The sequence below is a fragment of the Theobroma umbraticum genome, unplaced genomic scaffold (genome assembly GCF_002168275.2).
Source record: "Theobroma umbraticum cultivar Fairchild unplaced genomic scaffold, ASM216827v3 scaffold_4.1, whole genome shotgun sequence".
Lineage (NCBI taxonomy): Eukaryota > Viridiplantae > Streptophyta > Magnoliopsida > Malvales > Malvaceae > Theobroma > Theobroma umbraticum.
In genome coordinates this window covers 9,769,203-9,786,179 of record NW_018397258.1, presented here as the reverse complement: position 1 = coordinate 9,786,179, position 16,977 = coordinate 9,769,203, and the positions used below count along the sequence as shown (strand labels likewise).

General features: G+C 33.3%; 1 non-coding gene across 1 annotated transcript; it reads right to left on the bottom strand.

Annotated features, from left to right (window-relative positions):
* Positions 1-5,958: 5,958 nt before the first annotated feature.
* LOC149527404 (small nucleolar RNA R71) lies at positions 5,959-6,065 on the bottom strand. The gene has a single exon (XR_016351113.1). It is a non-coding gene; the product is annotated as a small nucleolar RNA R71 (small nucleolar RNA).
* Positions 6,066-16,977: the final 10,912 nt, after the last annotated feature.

Sequence of the window (16,977 nt, the reverse complement as noted above, 5' to 3'; positions counted from 1 at the left end):
TTGAAGCCTATTTAAGGAGCCTTTTTTAGAGATTTTGGAGAGGAGGCAACAAGCAACTATTCTGAAGATTTGAAGCCAAGAAAAAAGCCAAGAAAACAAGAGAATTGGAGGAGAAATCAGATCACAAAACTCTAACTATTAGTTTTCTCTCTTTACTTTTTTGTTTTTTCTTATTTTCTTGACTTGGATTCATGGCTAAATTTCTTTGGATATTGTTTTTATTAGATACTATGATCTAAATTATTTTTCTAGGATTGCAATTGAACTCACATGTAATCTAACTTTTAATCTCTTCCTTACTTATCTTTAATGGGATTTGAATTGTTTATTCCGATTTGTGCTTAATGCTTTTAATTGCATGGCCACCAATTAAATTGATTTAGGAACCTAAACAAACTTGGGAAAGGGAGTTTAGTGTAGATTAAAATTGGGATAACATATAATCATATTAATTGATTTGCGTATAGGATAAGGATATACCTATAGGCCATATGTAGCCAGATTAGAGCCTGAACTTAATGAGTATATTTTAATTTCAATTCACATAGGGATATAGCGTTTTAGTTAAAATAGATATTTTTATAAGATGAATCGGGAGACCTCTTATAAATAATTTAGGACTCTATTTACAATTCAACCCATTGAATAAGTTAAGAAAGAGAGGTAAGATTTAGATGAAGTGTGAGGGATAATCCTAGGCTTGTTTGATTTGCTGTTTGCCCAATTATCGTGTTGCTTTAATTTGTAATTAAATTAGTTTTGAGTTGCGTAATTTTTAGTTCAATTAGAATTAAGATTTTAATTATTTGAATAAAACTAATTGTTTTAATTTTGGTACTTAGTAAAATTTTAGATCAATTCCCTGTGGGATCGATACTCTGCTTGCTAATATACTATCTATTCAATACGTATACTTGCATAGTAGAATTTTAACTGACACTAGACTAGGATGTTTAGAGGCTATGATGAACCCTTATAAGTAGATTACCCTAGGTGAATGATATATGAGATGATTTGATTGAATGATACCTTGGAGACTTAGAAGCTCTTAAAACCTAATCAAGCTTAAGACAATTAAAGCTTGATAAATGTCAATTGAGGTTTGATTAAGAAATTGTGAATGATAAAGGCATAATGGCCTTATTTGTGGAATAGTGTTTCCATCCGAGGAATGAATTCTGGACATTGATATGATTTGTGGTTGAGTGAATTTTTGTCCCCTTGTGACTATTTGAGTGCTTTCAAGGATGGTGGCAAGCAAGGATAATGGCACCAATCCTGCTTATGATTCCCACCTTTAGTGTTTTGATGTCATCCGTTGAGATTACTTTAGGTGATGCCAACATCAAGAGTTTACTCCGATTGATGATTTGTTCTTTGTCAGCTACTCCGATGTTGTGCGTGATCTGTTCTCCGCCTAGTGCTTTGGCATGCTCTTGATTTGTTCCTTTGCTAGTGGTTTTACCTTGAGCATGATATGATTCTTCATCGGTTGGCCACCGTGCGTGATATGACTATGCCTAAGGGAGGACCACTCGTTGATTTGATTTGTATATGATGTGAGATAGCTATGGAAAGGCTTAGATAAATCTGATATGATTCTAATGTGATACTCCGATGACTAGAGTGTGCCGTGGAGAATGATTTGAATAACTTTGATCAACTTTGAGGGTAAGCCTAATGATATGGGTGATGATCTTCGGAGACATTGAGGATGATGATATGCCCTTATATTGGACATTTAGGGATCATGATATGCCATGTATTTAAAGATGTTGGCTAGAACATCTAGTTGCACGGAAGGTGCATATATTTTATATATGTATTTTATATAAACACATATAATTTTGTTTATCTGCACCATAAATTAAGTATTATAGTCCTCACTCATTTGTATACCATTTGCAAATAAATAGGCCATAGAGCTGTGTGGTCAAGGTCATTTAACGACAGACCCATTTTGGCATCTGATAAGTTCTCTGTTTTGGTCACTTCATTGAGTCAGTTAAAGCCTTCCTCTGTGGATAATGTGTGCAAGCATTGAGTGCCATATTGTATTGTGTATTAAGGGTTAATATGTATGAACCTGTTTGAATGGTCAACATATGGCACTATTAATATTTGTATGGAAATTAAGCCATGGATGTTGTTTTTTACTTGAGTTTATTATGAATATTTGATGATTGAATCCCTTGGCCTATGCATGCTTGAATATTAACTTTGAAGCTTGCTTGGGTTTAGTGACCTTGCTCGTTCGGCTTGCACGCCTGTCATGGCCCCTTGTTTGGGTCATGGCAAACCCTCTACATGTTGATAGGTAGATCATTGTAAAGTATAGAGGAAAAATCAACTATTAGAAGAAAAAGGTTCAACCCCTAAGCATAGAAGGTCAATCTTTGGAAGTCAGAAAAGAAAAACTAAGTCTTTAGAAGAAAAAGGATCAACCCCTAAGCCTAGAAGGTCAATTCCTTGAAGATAAAAATTCTAACACGGAAGTTTGAGGACCAAGCTTTCCCATTTAAAGGGTCGATCCTCCTAACGTAGAAAAGAATTTGCCCCAAGCTATGTGGCATGAGATCGACCCTTCTTATTTAGAAGGTCGATCCCCTAGTTACATTTGAGGAAAATTCCTAACAAAGGATTGACTCCTCTAGCTTGAAGGATCAATCCCTAAAGCACTACAAGATTGCAATTAATGCTCTCAATAGCTAGTTTTCACATTCAATGAAGCCTAATGGCTCTAAATGTCTCCAACATATAAATTGAAGCTTTCCATATATTTTGTAGTATGAAAAGTCATAGCAAAACACTAAAGAAGAAGAGAGCAACAACTACGACACACCAAACTTTGTATTATGGTATCCAAAGAGTTCTACATTTCATCTCTATTCTTCTTCGGATGTCAATTTTGGTGGATGTAAAATAGAAAAAAAAAGCACATTTGGTATTTGTCAATTTTTAGGAAGTATGTTAATCTCTTAGTTCTCTAAAAAACAAAATAGTATAACACAATCTACAATTAAAGCTGAACATGTTGTTGCTGACAGTTGTTGTGCTCAAATATTATGGATGAAACAATAATTAAAGGACTATGGACTTATGATGAAACATATTCCCATAAAGTATGGCAATGCGGGTGCCATTAACCTCACTAAGAATCCTATACATCACTCTAGAACTAAGCACATAGAAGTTAGGCGCCACTTTATTAGATGCCATGTTCAAAAAGAGGATATTGTTATTGAATATGTGGGTACTCAAAATCAACTAGTTGATATTTTTACAATACCACTTAATAAAGAACAATTTTGCAAGATAAGAGGTCAATTAGGTCTAATGCATTTGCCTCAAGTGATTAATGTGTTGAATTTGGATAAAATGGAAGCTATATGACCTGAATGGCCATGTACTATAATGAAACCACCTTGACTATACTGTTCACGTTATAAATACATTTGAATGGTGGATCTTAAGTAGCAATGTAACATACTCTTTTGCTGTTAATCAATATTGTCGCAAACGAGAATTTGAGGAAGATGATCAAGTACTTGTACACTCAAGGCAAGAAAGATTTCTTAAGGGTACTTATCACAAACTCAATTCTAGAAAGTTTGGACTTTGTAAGAAGCTAAAGAAAATTAATTCAAATGCCTACTTAATTAAGATACCACTTGAGTTACAGATCAATCCCATTTTGAATGTTTTAGACTTGTATCCATTTGATGGATTTGATGGGATTGCATCTACTATAGACATTCAAGTTTAGCACCTTCCAATTGCTAAGGCTGGAGTTATTGAAAAAGTGTTAGATGTTAAAAGGGTTCGATCTAGACAAAGGAACTTGTGCAGGTGATTTTTTTCTCAAACCTAGGGAGAATGATACAAGAGTGTTTTATTAGGTTACTTGCACATTAAGTTATGGAAGATTATTTCTATAATTATCTTTCCTTAGTTATCTTTTACTTTACTTGTATTCTAATAAAGTTTAGGTTAGGTTATTTCTTATTTGTTTTATTTAAATATTATAATAATCTCACGTAGGTAAAGTAAGAAGGCTTTCTTTCTTAGGAATAGTTAAATAAAGCCCTCTTAGTTTAATTGTTAAACAAAATTGAAGTTGAGAATTAATAAAGAATATTTTCTTTAATATGCAGGATTACTTATTTTCTCTAGGCTCTTTTCAAGAGAGCAAGAGATTTTAGTATCTTTGGTTTGGCCAACCAAAGTGGGATTTTGTCCATTGTTCACCTTAGTGGGGTTTTCTAACCTTGCCAAGATTGGTGATCACTTTGCCACAGCTAGTGTTTTCACAACACTCCAACGTCATAGTTTTTAAGGTTTTTTGGAGGCTATAAATAGGTGATTTTTAACAGTTGAGAAAGAAGGCATGGAGAGTTAATGAATGGTAGTTTTTGAGAGAAAAGAAAAAAGTTCTTCAACAAGGGAAACAACAAAAAATCGAAGGCAACCGAAGATTGAGAACTAAAAGAAGCTTTGATATTGTTATTACTCTTCAATTCTCACTTGTTCTTTGATTGTAGAAATGATCTTTCCTTTTGAATTAATTATGTCTGCCATAGAAAAAAAAGATGAACTAAATTTGTTTCTAGGATGATAGGTTATTTCATTATGTAGTTTGAAGGTATGATTTCTCTTTACTTAGAATTAATGGATGATGCATGGTTTATTTAATTTTATACTTATTTGTTTTCATTGTTTAATTCCCAGTTGATATGTATTGGGTCTTTAAATGTAACTCGACAGAGGGAGTTTAGAATAAACTATTATTTTGAATAGCCTTTGTTCAATTCATTATTAAGTTAAGTGATAGCTTCGTATTTATGATAGATATATACCTAAGTACCTTAGGCAGCCAAATTAGAACACAAACGCAATGAATCTTTTCTAATTAATTTGCATAAACATACGAAATTAGTTTTGAAAAAGTATGTGTGGAAGATCTCAATAGAGACTTGTACATAATATGAATTCTAGGTTAACCATGCATCCCATTAATCTAAGTTAAGGAGAATGATTAAATTCAAATGAAGTTTTGAAAGATCCCATAATCCTAAGGCTTTGAATTAAAATCTCTTTTAGTGAAATTCTATTATTCTTTATTTACTTAGTTTTAAAGAGCATTTTTAATTTAATCAATCTTTCAAAATTGAATGCTTGGATCAGATAGATTTTGTTATAAATTTAGTACTTAGTAAGAATAGGTACAAATCTCTATTGGAAACGATACTTGACTTACCTCTATATTACTTGTATGGCCATAGGCACTTGCTTGTGTTAAACTGACAAGTTTTTGGCATTGTTGCTAGAGATTTGTTACCCTATTTATCTTTATTGATATTAAATTAAACAAATTATCTTAGACCAAGCTCTTCTTTTTCTTTTATGTTTTTCAGCTGTGTTTGACATTATATGCATAGAACACGAAACTTAGAGACTATCTCATGTGACCCAGAGATTGAGCGGACATTTCGAAGATGGAGACAAGAAAATCAACAAGGTTTTGTTTCTTCTAATACAATGAATCAACAACCAAGAAAGTGGCAAGTTTAATAGAGAACAGTTGAAGAAAATCAATCATTGATTGAATATACTATTCCTCTAATACATGGTATCCCATTAAACATTAGAAGGCCAACCATTCAAGCAAATAATTTTGAGATGAAGCCAACCATCATCATTATGATTTAGACATCAGTCTACTTTAAGGGTCTTTTGAATGATGACACAAATGCTCATATATCTAATTTCTTGGAGATATGTGCCGTATTTAAGCACAACAAGGTCATAGATGATGCCATTCGACTGGGATTATTTCCATTTTCATTGAGGGACAAAGAAAAGGTATGGTTAAATTCATTACCCATAAGTTTAAGCACAACATGGGATGACCTTAACTAGAAGTTCTTTGCAAAATACTTCCCTTCAGCAAAGACAGTTAAAATGAGGAACGATATCACTTCATTCATACAGTTTGATGGTGAGTCATTATATGAAGCTTAGGATAGATACAAGGACTTACTTAGGCATTGCCCACATCATATCATGACAAGAGGAGCTTTTATGGGAAAGACTATCAATTAGGCATATGACCTATTAGAAGAGATGGTGTCAAACAATTACTAATGGCCATTGGAGCGATCTGCACATAGGATAGTAGCTGAAGTTCATGAGGTTGATGCCATCACGACATTAACTACATAGGTAGCTACTCTAACTAAAAATTTTGATTCTTTTAGTACTAATCCTATTCAAAGTCCTTTTGTAATGTGTGAACATTGTGTAGATGGACACGCTAGTGACCAATGTCTAAGTAATAGCATAGAAATAGTTCAGTTCATTGGAAACAGACAGTAAAATAACCCTTTTTCTAACACATACAATCCTAGATAAAGAAACCATCCAAACTTTTATGAGGAAATAACCAAGGAGCATCAGCTTTGAGACTGAACATACCACTTGGTTTTCAACATCAATCGAGAGCCCCTATTCTTGATAAAAGGTCATCCATGGAGGAATTAATGATGTAGTAAATGGCTAAGACAAAATCCACCATCAATACTCAAGCAGCATTGTTAAGAAACCTTGAGATGCAAGTTGGGCAGTTGGCAAACACAATTAACAACAGTAGTCAATGGATGTTGCCCAATGACACTAAGACAAATTCTAAAAGGGCGGGCAAAGAACATGTGAAGGCCATCTCCTTTAGAAGTGGAGGAGAGATTAAAGGTAATGTTAAACAAGCTGAACAAGTGGAGAAAAAAGCTCAAATGAGAGACACGTAGTTAGTCCTAACAATCAAAGTGAGAAAAGGGAAACTTCAATCACACCACCACCACTTTTTCCTCAATGATTTTGAAAATAGCAACGTGAGAACCAATTTCAAAAAGTTATGGAGGTATTCATCTATACATTAATATAGCATTTGCAGAAACTTTAGAGCAAATGCTTTCGTATGTTAAGTTTCTGAAGAGAGAATGCCCAAGGAAAAGTGATTGGGTGAGTTCAAGGTATTGGCACTCACTAAAGAATGCAGTGCAATCATACAAAACAAGCTTTCATCAAAATTCAAGGATTTTGGCAATTTTACAATTGTATGCACCATTGGCATTAAGTGATTTAGGAGCTAGTATCAACTTGATGCCACTATCTATTTAGAAGAAATTGGGTTTGGGAGAGATCAAGCCCACCGCAATGACTTTCAACTGGCAAATCACACCATCATATATTCACGGGGCATTATAGAAAATGTATTAGTAAACATGGACAAGCTCATTTTTTAGTTGATTTTGTGGTACTCGATATGGAAGAAGATAGAGAAGTTCCAATCATTGTAAAGAAACCTTTCTTACGTACTACCAAAGCACTCATAGATGTAGAGAAAACAGAGCTTACCTTGAGAGTCCAGGACCAAGAGGTAATCTTCAATACCTTTAAAGCTTAAAAAGGTAGCAATGATTATAACGATTGCTTTGTAGTAAATAGAGCTATGAAGAAAGGTGATTGTTCCAATTAAACGAGATGGATTAAATAAGATTAGATGCTAATGAAAATGCTAAAATTTACAAGGAAAAGACAAAAAGATGGCATGACAAAAGATTGTCGAACGACATTTGGAGCCAAGTCAACATGTGTTGTTTTTCAATTCCTATTTGAAGCTGTTTCTTGGGAAGTTGAAGTCAAGGTGGTCAGGACTGTTTCTCATTTCGAAGGTGTTTCCATATGGTGTTGTGGAATTAGTCGACTACTTAACCAATGTAAGGTTTAAGGTGAATGGGCATCGATTAAAGCATTATTGGGGAGGTGATATAGATCGTCAACACTCTTCTATTAGTCTTTTTGACCTTAACTGAGCTAAAACAAGAGTCTAGCTAAAGAAGTTAAAGAAAGTGCTGCTCGGGAGGCAACCTAAGTTTTCTCTACATAAATATTTTTTGTTTATTTATTCATTAATCATTTTTTAATGAATGTTAGTTTCAATTTTAATTTGGTTTTTCATCTTGCTAACTACTTGCTTTTATTTTCTCGTTGTAGGTAAATAATAATAACAGCATTAAAAAAAAGAAAGGTTCCCAACACCACAACCTGGCCATGGAAAGCTGTGGCGCTAACGCCTCCCTCAAGTTCCATAGTGGAACCAATGGTTAAGGCACTACGATGCTACTCAAGGCATGGGCCGCTAGAGTGCCGTGGCATGCTAGGTCTGACGTTATGGTGCCATGTCAAGCGCATGGCTTTATATATACTCTTTTCTTTATTTTTCAACCCTAGGTAGAATTTTTTCACTCTTTCTCTACCCCATTTGCTAAATTTCACTCCTTTTTCACTTACCCATTACAATATCACTTCCAAACACCAATTTCCTTGCATCAAACTTTAAGTTTAAAGGATTCTAGAGCATTTTTACTTTCTTAGAAGCATTTGTGTGTAGGAAAGTGTGGTAATTTCTTTATTTTCTTTCTCTAATTATTCTTATGGCTGGTATTGTGTTTTTAAGATGGGTTATGGTTTAAAATTGATGGGCATATGTTAGATTTAGAAATGTAGTGTATGAATTTGTGGTCAAAATTGGGTTTCTTCTTGATTAGGTATTATGATAATTATCATGGCACCAAAAAGAAGGACCTTTGCTAATGGGAGTGGAAATAGTTTTGGTTGAAGTAAATTTATTTTGACCAAAGTTAAGAAACGGTACTCCTAGTCACTATTGCAAAATGTTCCAGTTCCTGAATGTGGTATCGATGTCTGAAAAAGACTTTATCTCCACATTTACAATATTATCAATGCAAGTTACTGGGAGAAATTTTGTGCCTAACTAAAAGCAGTAGTAATGCCTGTTCTTTGAGAATTCTATGCCAATGCCATTGGATATGACTATGAGTGAGCATTCGTTCGAGGCCATTAGGTACCATTTGATGCTCCACTATTAATTAATTTTACAATACACCTAACATTGAGAATGATGATTAAGGCTAATAAGTGAATGGTGACATCAATTTAGATGAAGTTTCGAGGTCTTTTAGCATTTATGATACTAAATGGTTATTGCCCAAGGCTGTTCCAATTTCTTTCAAAGGTAATGCCATGGATAGCAGCTACAATGTGTGGTATCATTTTTTGGTTGTAAAGATGCTTCCTATGAAATACCTTAGTGATATGACAAAGGATCGAGTAATCCTCTTGTATGCAATTGTGACCGAAAAATCAATTGAAATTGGGCAATTGATCTTCAACAACATTATCATGTCAGCTGCTTCACCACATGACGGGTTATGCTAACCAACCTTGATCAAAATTGGGTTGCTTCTTGATTAGGTATTATGATAATTATCATGGCACCTAAAAAAAGGACATTTGCTAATGGGAGTGGGAATAATTTTGGTTGAAGTAAATTTTTTTAAAACAAAGTTAAGAAACGATACACCTAGTCACTATTGCAAAATGTTCCAGTTCCTGAATATGGCACTGATGTTTGAACAGGACTTTATCTCCACATCTACAATATTATCAATGCAAGTTAGTGGGAGAAATTTTATGCCTAACTAGAAGCAGTAGTAATGCCTGTTGTTTGAGAATTCTATGCCAATGCAGTTGGATATGACTATGGGTGAGCATTCGTTCGAGGCCATTAGGTACCTTTTGATGCTCCACTATTAATTATTTTTACAATACACTTAACATTAAGAATGATGATTAAGGCTAATAAGTGAATGGTGACATCAATTTAGATGAAGTTCTGAGGTCTTTTAGCATTTATGATACTAAATGGAAATTGCCCAAGGTTGTTCCAATTTCTTTCAAAGGTAATGCCATGGATAGCAGCTATAATGTATGGTATCATTTTTTGGTTGTAAAGATGCTTCCTATGAAATACCTGAGTGATATGACAAAAGATCGAGTAATCCTGTTGTATGTAATTGTGATCGGGAAATCAATTGAAATTGGGAAATTGATCTTCAACAACATTATCATGTTAGCCACTTCACCACATGACGGGTTATGGTAACCAACCTTGATCATTGCCTTGTGCCACCAAGCTGAAGTTGTTTGGTCACACAATAAAGAGTTGTTACATCCTAAGATTCCATTGGATGGTGGGATAATCCACAAGTTTCACATGTGTGAACAAACTACTATTAGGGGAAGTTTATATGCTACACCTTAGCCATAATGGCAAACCCACAGACTCTTCATGTTTCAATGAATGGAATGACTTGAGAGCTACAGGGACTACCAAGTAGGGTGTTTAAAAGCCATTGAAGAGATGATGAGGGCATACGCTAAACATGTTAGCATGGACATGTCTACCTTCCCCACGTTGCTTGAGGATCCCACCCTAGATGATGATTGACTTAGTCTGCTAGTTTGGGGGAGTATTCTCTTTCTTAACTTTTAAGAACATTGAGAACAATGTTCACTTTAAGTTTTAGGGGGGATTTTTATATTTTCTTTTATGTTATAGCATTAATGTTTAAACAAGTCAGTTTGCATGTTAGGATTAGGAACATGTTGAAATATTAAGATAAAGTTTATGCACCAATAAAATTTGATTTATCTATCCAATGATGAAAACTAGTTGCCTTGTTATTCTTTTTACTCTTAACAAGCACAAATATGGTTGTAATGTTATGTGGAATTCCTTGCATAGCATCATTTTAGAATGTGATTTCCATATTTGAGCACCATGTTTCTTATAATGTTTCAGGATATACATTTAGAGAATGATTATGTGAGTGTGAATCTTTAAACTACATTTAGAATTTTAGAATTTTTTTAATCCTTCCTTCAAGTGAAATTCTAGGTTACACTTAACTAGGAAATGACTTAAGCCATCTTCAGATTGATTGGGCCTTTCGAGCTAACCAAGTCAAATTCTATCCATAGTACACCCATTTAAGCCTAAAATTATCCTTTTCTTTGTCCACCATAAATAAATTATCTTATCTTGTAAATAAATTTACAATTCCATTACCCTCACTCTGAAGCATGTGCATTGTTTTAGAAATTATATAGGGCTCAAATGCTGAAAAGGTAGAAAGGGTGAGTTGAGAAAAATTCCTACAACAATGTGAAGCATTCATTTTACTAACATTAAAGAAAACAAGTTAGGGAGGATGTTGAATTTTGAATAAAAAAAATGCTTGATGAATGAAAAATGAAAAGAAAGAAAAAAGTGTACGTAATGAAGGAAGATGAGACCATATAGATCTTAGAATAATTTTATGCTTAGGATGATTTGAGCCGTAATATATCCTACATCATACCTTAATCTAGCTAAACATTATAAGCTGAATAAAGTCCTAAGGATCCATAGCTAAGTGATAGCTTACATGAGTGCAAAGGGAGCTAAAAAATGAACATATGAAATTCTAAGCTTGTTGAAATTTGGATGAACATAATCCTTTTTGAAATGCATGATGTTCATTGTAAGAAACTACACACATAGACACAGAAACCCATTCAAAAAATAAACATGCATTTGGATGAAATATTAACTTAGATAATCGCCATGTGCTGTTTCGAGTTAGAAAGACGAGGCAATTTATGAGGAAAATTAAGGGTGATCAATGAATTGGTTCAATCTCCTTGCTTAATGTTTTCAACTATGCTTTCTTACTTTTATTTTTAATTTTGCTCAAGGAATAGTAAAATATTAAGTTTAGGGGTGTGATAACTCTATTATATAGCGTTATTTAGCCATATTTTGGGATGCTAAAGTAACTAAGTCCTTGTGTTTCAAGTAGTTTTTAGATAGTTTTTATGTTTTTAGTTAATTAGTTTTAAGCATGATAACTTATTTAATTCAAGTAATTATATTTTATTTCCATCTTTAAACTCCTATTTTGGGCCAATGCTAATTTAGTCCTTGTGTTTGTAGGTTTCTAAATGCATACAGCTCAATAATGATTAACTATGCAATGAAGACTAAGTGCAAATTTTAACTGAACATGTTGTGGTAATTTCAACATAACTCTAGCTACAGAGATCCAATCAATGTGATTCTTAGACCATTGAAAATCTGAGAGATAGACTTACAACTTTTACGTTCATTGTTTTTCCTATATGGGCCTTGAAGTAGGAGAAAAGTGTGTTGCAAAATGAGGTACTGCAGTATTTTTGAACTAAGACAGCCAAGGAGCAACACCGCAGCCTTGCAAAGCTCAAGGCTGCAGTGCCCAATGGAGCATCATGGCTCTCATAAAAACTGAGAAGCTAGCACTGTAGCACCTAAGGAGCAGTGCCACGATGTCAGTTGAAAAAAAAGGAAAAAAATATATAAGTCAATAACGCCACGGTGCTCGTGGAGCAAGGTCGCAGCGCTTTAACGTGGATTAGGAATTTGTTGCCAATCAAGAAATGAGTTTTTAGTGTTTTCTAGAAGCTATAAATAGGTGATTTTCAATAGTTGAGAATGGAGGCTTAGAGAGTGAATGAACGGTAGTTTTTGAGAGAAAAGAAAAAGGCTCTTCAACATGGAAACAAGAAGAAATCGAAGCCAACCAAAGATCGAGAATCGAAAGAGGCTTTGATATTCCTATTACTCTTCAATTATTTCTTGTTCATTTTTTGAAGAAATGATTTTTTCTTTTGAATTAGTTAAGTCTGTTATAGAAAAAAAATGAACTAAATTTGTTTTTTAGGATTATGAGTTATTTCATTATGTAGTTTGAAGATATGATTTCTCCTTACTTTGAATTAATGGATGATGCATGTTTTATTCAATATACTTATTGTTTTTCACTACTTGATCACCAATTGAAATGTATTAGGTGTCTAAATGGAACTCAACAAAGGGAGTTTGAAAGAAACCATTGTTTTGAGTAGCCTTTGTTCAATTCTCTTCGAATTTAGGTGATAGATATATACCTAAGAAACTTAGGCAGCCAAACTAGGACATGAACGTAATGAACCTTTTCTAATTAATTTGCATAGACATAAAGGATTAGTTTTGAAAAGGTATGTGTGCAAGATCTCAACAAAGACTTGTACATAATATGGATTCTAAGTTAGCCATGTATCTCATTAATCTAAGTTAAGGAGAATGATTAATTCAGATGAAGGTTTGAAAGATACCATAATCCTAGGCTTTTGAATTAATATCTCTTTTAGTGAAATTCTATTTTTCTTTATTTACTTAGTTTTAAAGAGTAGTTTTAGTTTAATCAATCATTCAAAATTGGGTGCCTAGATAAGATAGATGTTGTTATAAATTTAGTATTTAGTAAGAACAAGTACAAATCTCTGAGGGAATTGATACTTGACTTACCTTTATATTACTTGTATGACCACATGCACTTGTTGTATTAAACCAAAAACATGAGGCTTATTTATTAACCATTAGTGTTCTAACAGCCTCACTAGCAATTTTTATGATACCACAAGGATAAATGTTAACCACTTTGAAAGAACCCAACCATCTTGATTTACATTTCCATGGAAAAAGCTTGAAGTGTGGATTGGAAAGTAACAAAACTTGTTGCCGGACCTCAAAATTTGTTATACTTGTTGTTGGAAGATAATCCTCATCAAATTCCTTTTTAGCCAACTCATTAATTAAATCCACTCTATAACAATTACTTGTATAAGGATACTTAGTTGCATTGAACAAATTAAACTCTACTTCCTCCTCCTTAACTTTGAAAGTGATTTTGCCATTCTTCACATCTATGATTGCGCTTGTTGTAGCTAAGAATGGTCGTCCCAAAATAAGAGGAATTTCAACATCATCTTCCATCTTAAGCACATGACTTCTATCGGAATGTACAATTGCTCAAATTTAACCAAAACATCCTTTATAATCCAAACAGGATACTTGATTATTCTGTTTGCTGGTTGCAAAGAAACTATAATAGGTTGTATCTCATTAAGTCCAAGTTTCTTGGCAATAAACAAAGTCATTATTGAAACACTAGCACCCAAATCACATAAAGCTTTAAAAATTTTAAAACTACTAATAGTGCAAGGAATAGAAAAACTCGTTAGATCCTTAAGCATTGGTGGAAGCTTATTTTGGATTATAGCACTGCAGTCCTCAGTAAGTGCTACTATCTTAAAGTGTTTCAATTTCCCCTTTTTGGTTAGAATGTTTTCCAAGAATTTAACATAACTTGGCATTTGTTCCAAAACTTCAGCAAAAGGAACATTAATGTGCAACTTTTTAAACACCTTAAGAAATCTTTGGCCTTATTTGTCAAGTTTTTGTTTTTGAAAACATTGAGGAAAAGGTGGTGGGGATGGCTGTGAAGATTTAAATTTTGAATGTTCTGCACTTAATTTTTTGCTAGAATTTTCAACCATAACATCTTCTTCAGCATCTTTCTTACCTTCTTTTTTAATATCTTTTTCAATTTCTTTTTTAGCTAGCTTAACCAAATTTTTAGACTTTACATTTGTACCACTTACCTATTTCCCACTTATCTCTTTTCCACTTTTGATTGTGATTGAATTGCAATGCTCCTTTCTTTCTTTTTTGGGATTTAGTTCAGTGTCACTAGGTAATATACCTTGAGGTTTACTATTAATGGCACTAGCTAGTTGACCCACTTGTGTCTCAAGATTTCAAAGTGATGCTGCCTAACATTGAATGAGAGAATCAGTCTTCGCCATGTATTGTATTAACATCTTCGATTGTTGGCTTTTTCTCTAGTATAGGAGCTCGAGGTTATGGTGGAAATCCTTAAAGAAAATTTAGCTTAAGAGTTAATAAGATGCTTGGTTGTTATTCCAAGAAAAATTAGGATGATTCTTCATCCCAAATTATATGTGCTAGAAGAAGTATTATTTTGTGGTTGCCTATTTCCAATATAATGGTTTGTTTCAATGTAAATGGGATAATGGTTATTGAAATGTCCTTCCCCACAATTATCACAAGTCACAAAAGGGCTCTAAATTGCATTAACACTTAATGTATCAATTTTCTTAGTGAGAGCAATGAATTGTGAAGTTAAGGCATTAATTGTATTAAGCTCATGGATACCAACAATTTTCCTTGCCCCCAATCTTCCAAATGGCCATTGATAATTGTTTGAAAACATCGCTTCTAGCAAATTATAAAACTCGTCAATGGATTTACTCATAAGTGCACTTCCAACTGCAGCATCAATTGTGGTTTTAATTGGTTCTAGTAAACCATTATAAAAAGTCTGAACTTGCAGTCATTTAGGTAACCCATGGTTAGTACCTCTCCTTAACAAATCCTTATATGTCTCCTAAGCCTCATACAATGTTTCAAAATCAAGTTGCACAAAAAAGGTGCTATCATTGCACATTTTTACTGTCTTAGCAAGTGAAAAAAATTTTGCTAAGAATTTTTTTATCTAAATCATCCAAAGTACTAATTGAATCAACTAGAAGTAAATTTAACCAAATTTTTGCCTTATCTATCAGTGAAAACAAGAAAAGCCTTAATCTAATGGCATCATCAAAAACACCTTTGGTCTTGAATGTATTGCAAATCTTAAGGAAATTCACAATATGTGCATTAGGATCATCATTTAGCAATCCCCCAAACTGAACTAAAGTCAGAATCATCTAAATGATTGCAAGTTTAATCTCAAAATTATTGGCTTGGATGGTAGGTCTATAGATGATAGAATAAAGGCCTTGAACAAGAAGCACAACATATTCTTACAAGGGCTTATTTTCTTCTTGTTGATTAGCCATTGTTTTGATGCAAGAAAGAGCTTTTAAATTTTCCCTCTTGAGTTTTTGAAAAATCTTTTCAATTTCTGGATCACAAGGAACATTTTCCAAATTCCTATCTCTTTGCATATAAGGATCAAAAGTGCTTGAAAGAAAAAGAAAAAGAAAGTTTGAATCGAGATTAAGATTGCTTAGTATTAATATAAACAAAGAAGATTTTGCACAATTCCCTAACAAGGGTGCCACCATCAACCTTGGATCGACAATGTTTAACCCTATTGCACCTTTGGTCGGCAATGTACAAACCCATTGCACCTTGGGCTTTTATGATGCATAATAGGAGTGAAATTGTCACCTCACTCAATGAGTGAAATTTTATACCTCACTTTAAAATAGTGGTAATGGTAAAACCCCAAATTTTTAGGTTAACAAACAAACGTATTATATCTTATATCATCATGTACACTCATAACATGTGGTATATGGAAACCACGTAACATATTTGGCATTATAACCTTCAATAAGTACTCTTTATCATCTCATGTGGTATGTGGAATCTACTTCACATAATAGCATCATATCATTTATCATGTACTATTCATCATCTCATGTGGTATATGAAATTTACATCATAGACATAGCATCAAGGCATTTATCATGCATTTTTAATGATCTCATATAGTATATGGAGTTTACATGATATACCTAGCATCAAGGCATTTATCATGCATTCTTTATCATCTCACATAATATATGAAATTTACATCATATACCTAGCATTATGGCATTCGATATGTTTATATCAAGTGCTTATTCTCATTCTCATGGTATGTGGCAATAACATTACATACAACTTAATATATATACGCATTATGTAGTCATTCATAACTCATCTAATATGTGAAATTATCATTGCATAATCATAGGCACTTTGCATGCTTTAAGCGTTCATTCACGTCTCATTGAAGTAGTTGTTTTCATGTAAAACACTAGAAAAGACTTGTCTTCCCTTGTTAAAAACTAATACATAGTAGAATATTTACGTATACATCCTAGATTTGAAAACCATTTCCAAACAATTTATCATCCACAAACACATTTTTACTTAGTAAAACGTTTAAGAGAAACCATACTTATCAAATCATACCCCACTTTACATACTAAAAAAGTTTGAAATTGGTGTATCCATTCACCTTGAAATAAGTGTGCTTCTAAGCTTTGCTTTGTCAAGCCTCAGTCGTTCTATGATTCTTGAGTTCTATGACTCACATGTTATTTTCCCCATTTATTTTGTTACAAATTAGTGATAGCGTCTGA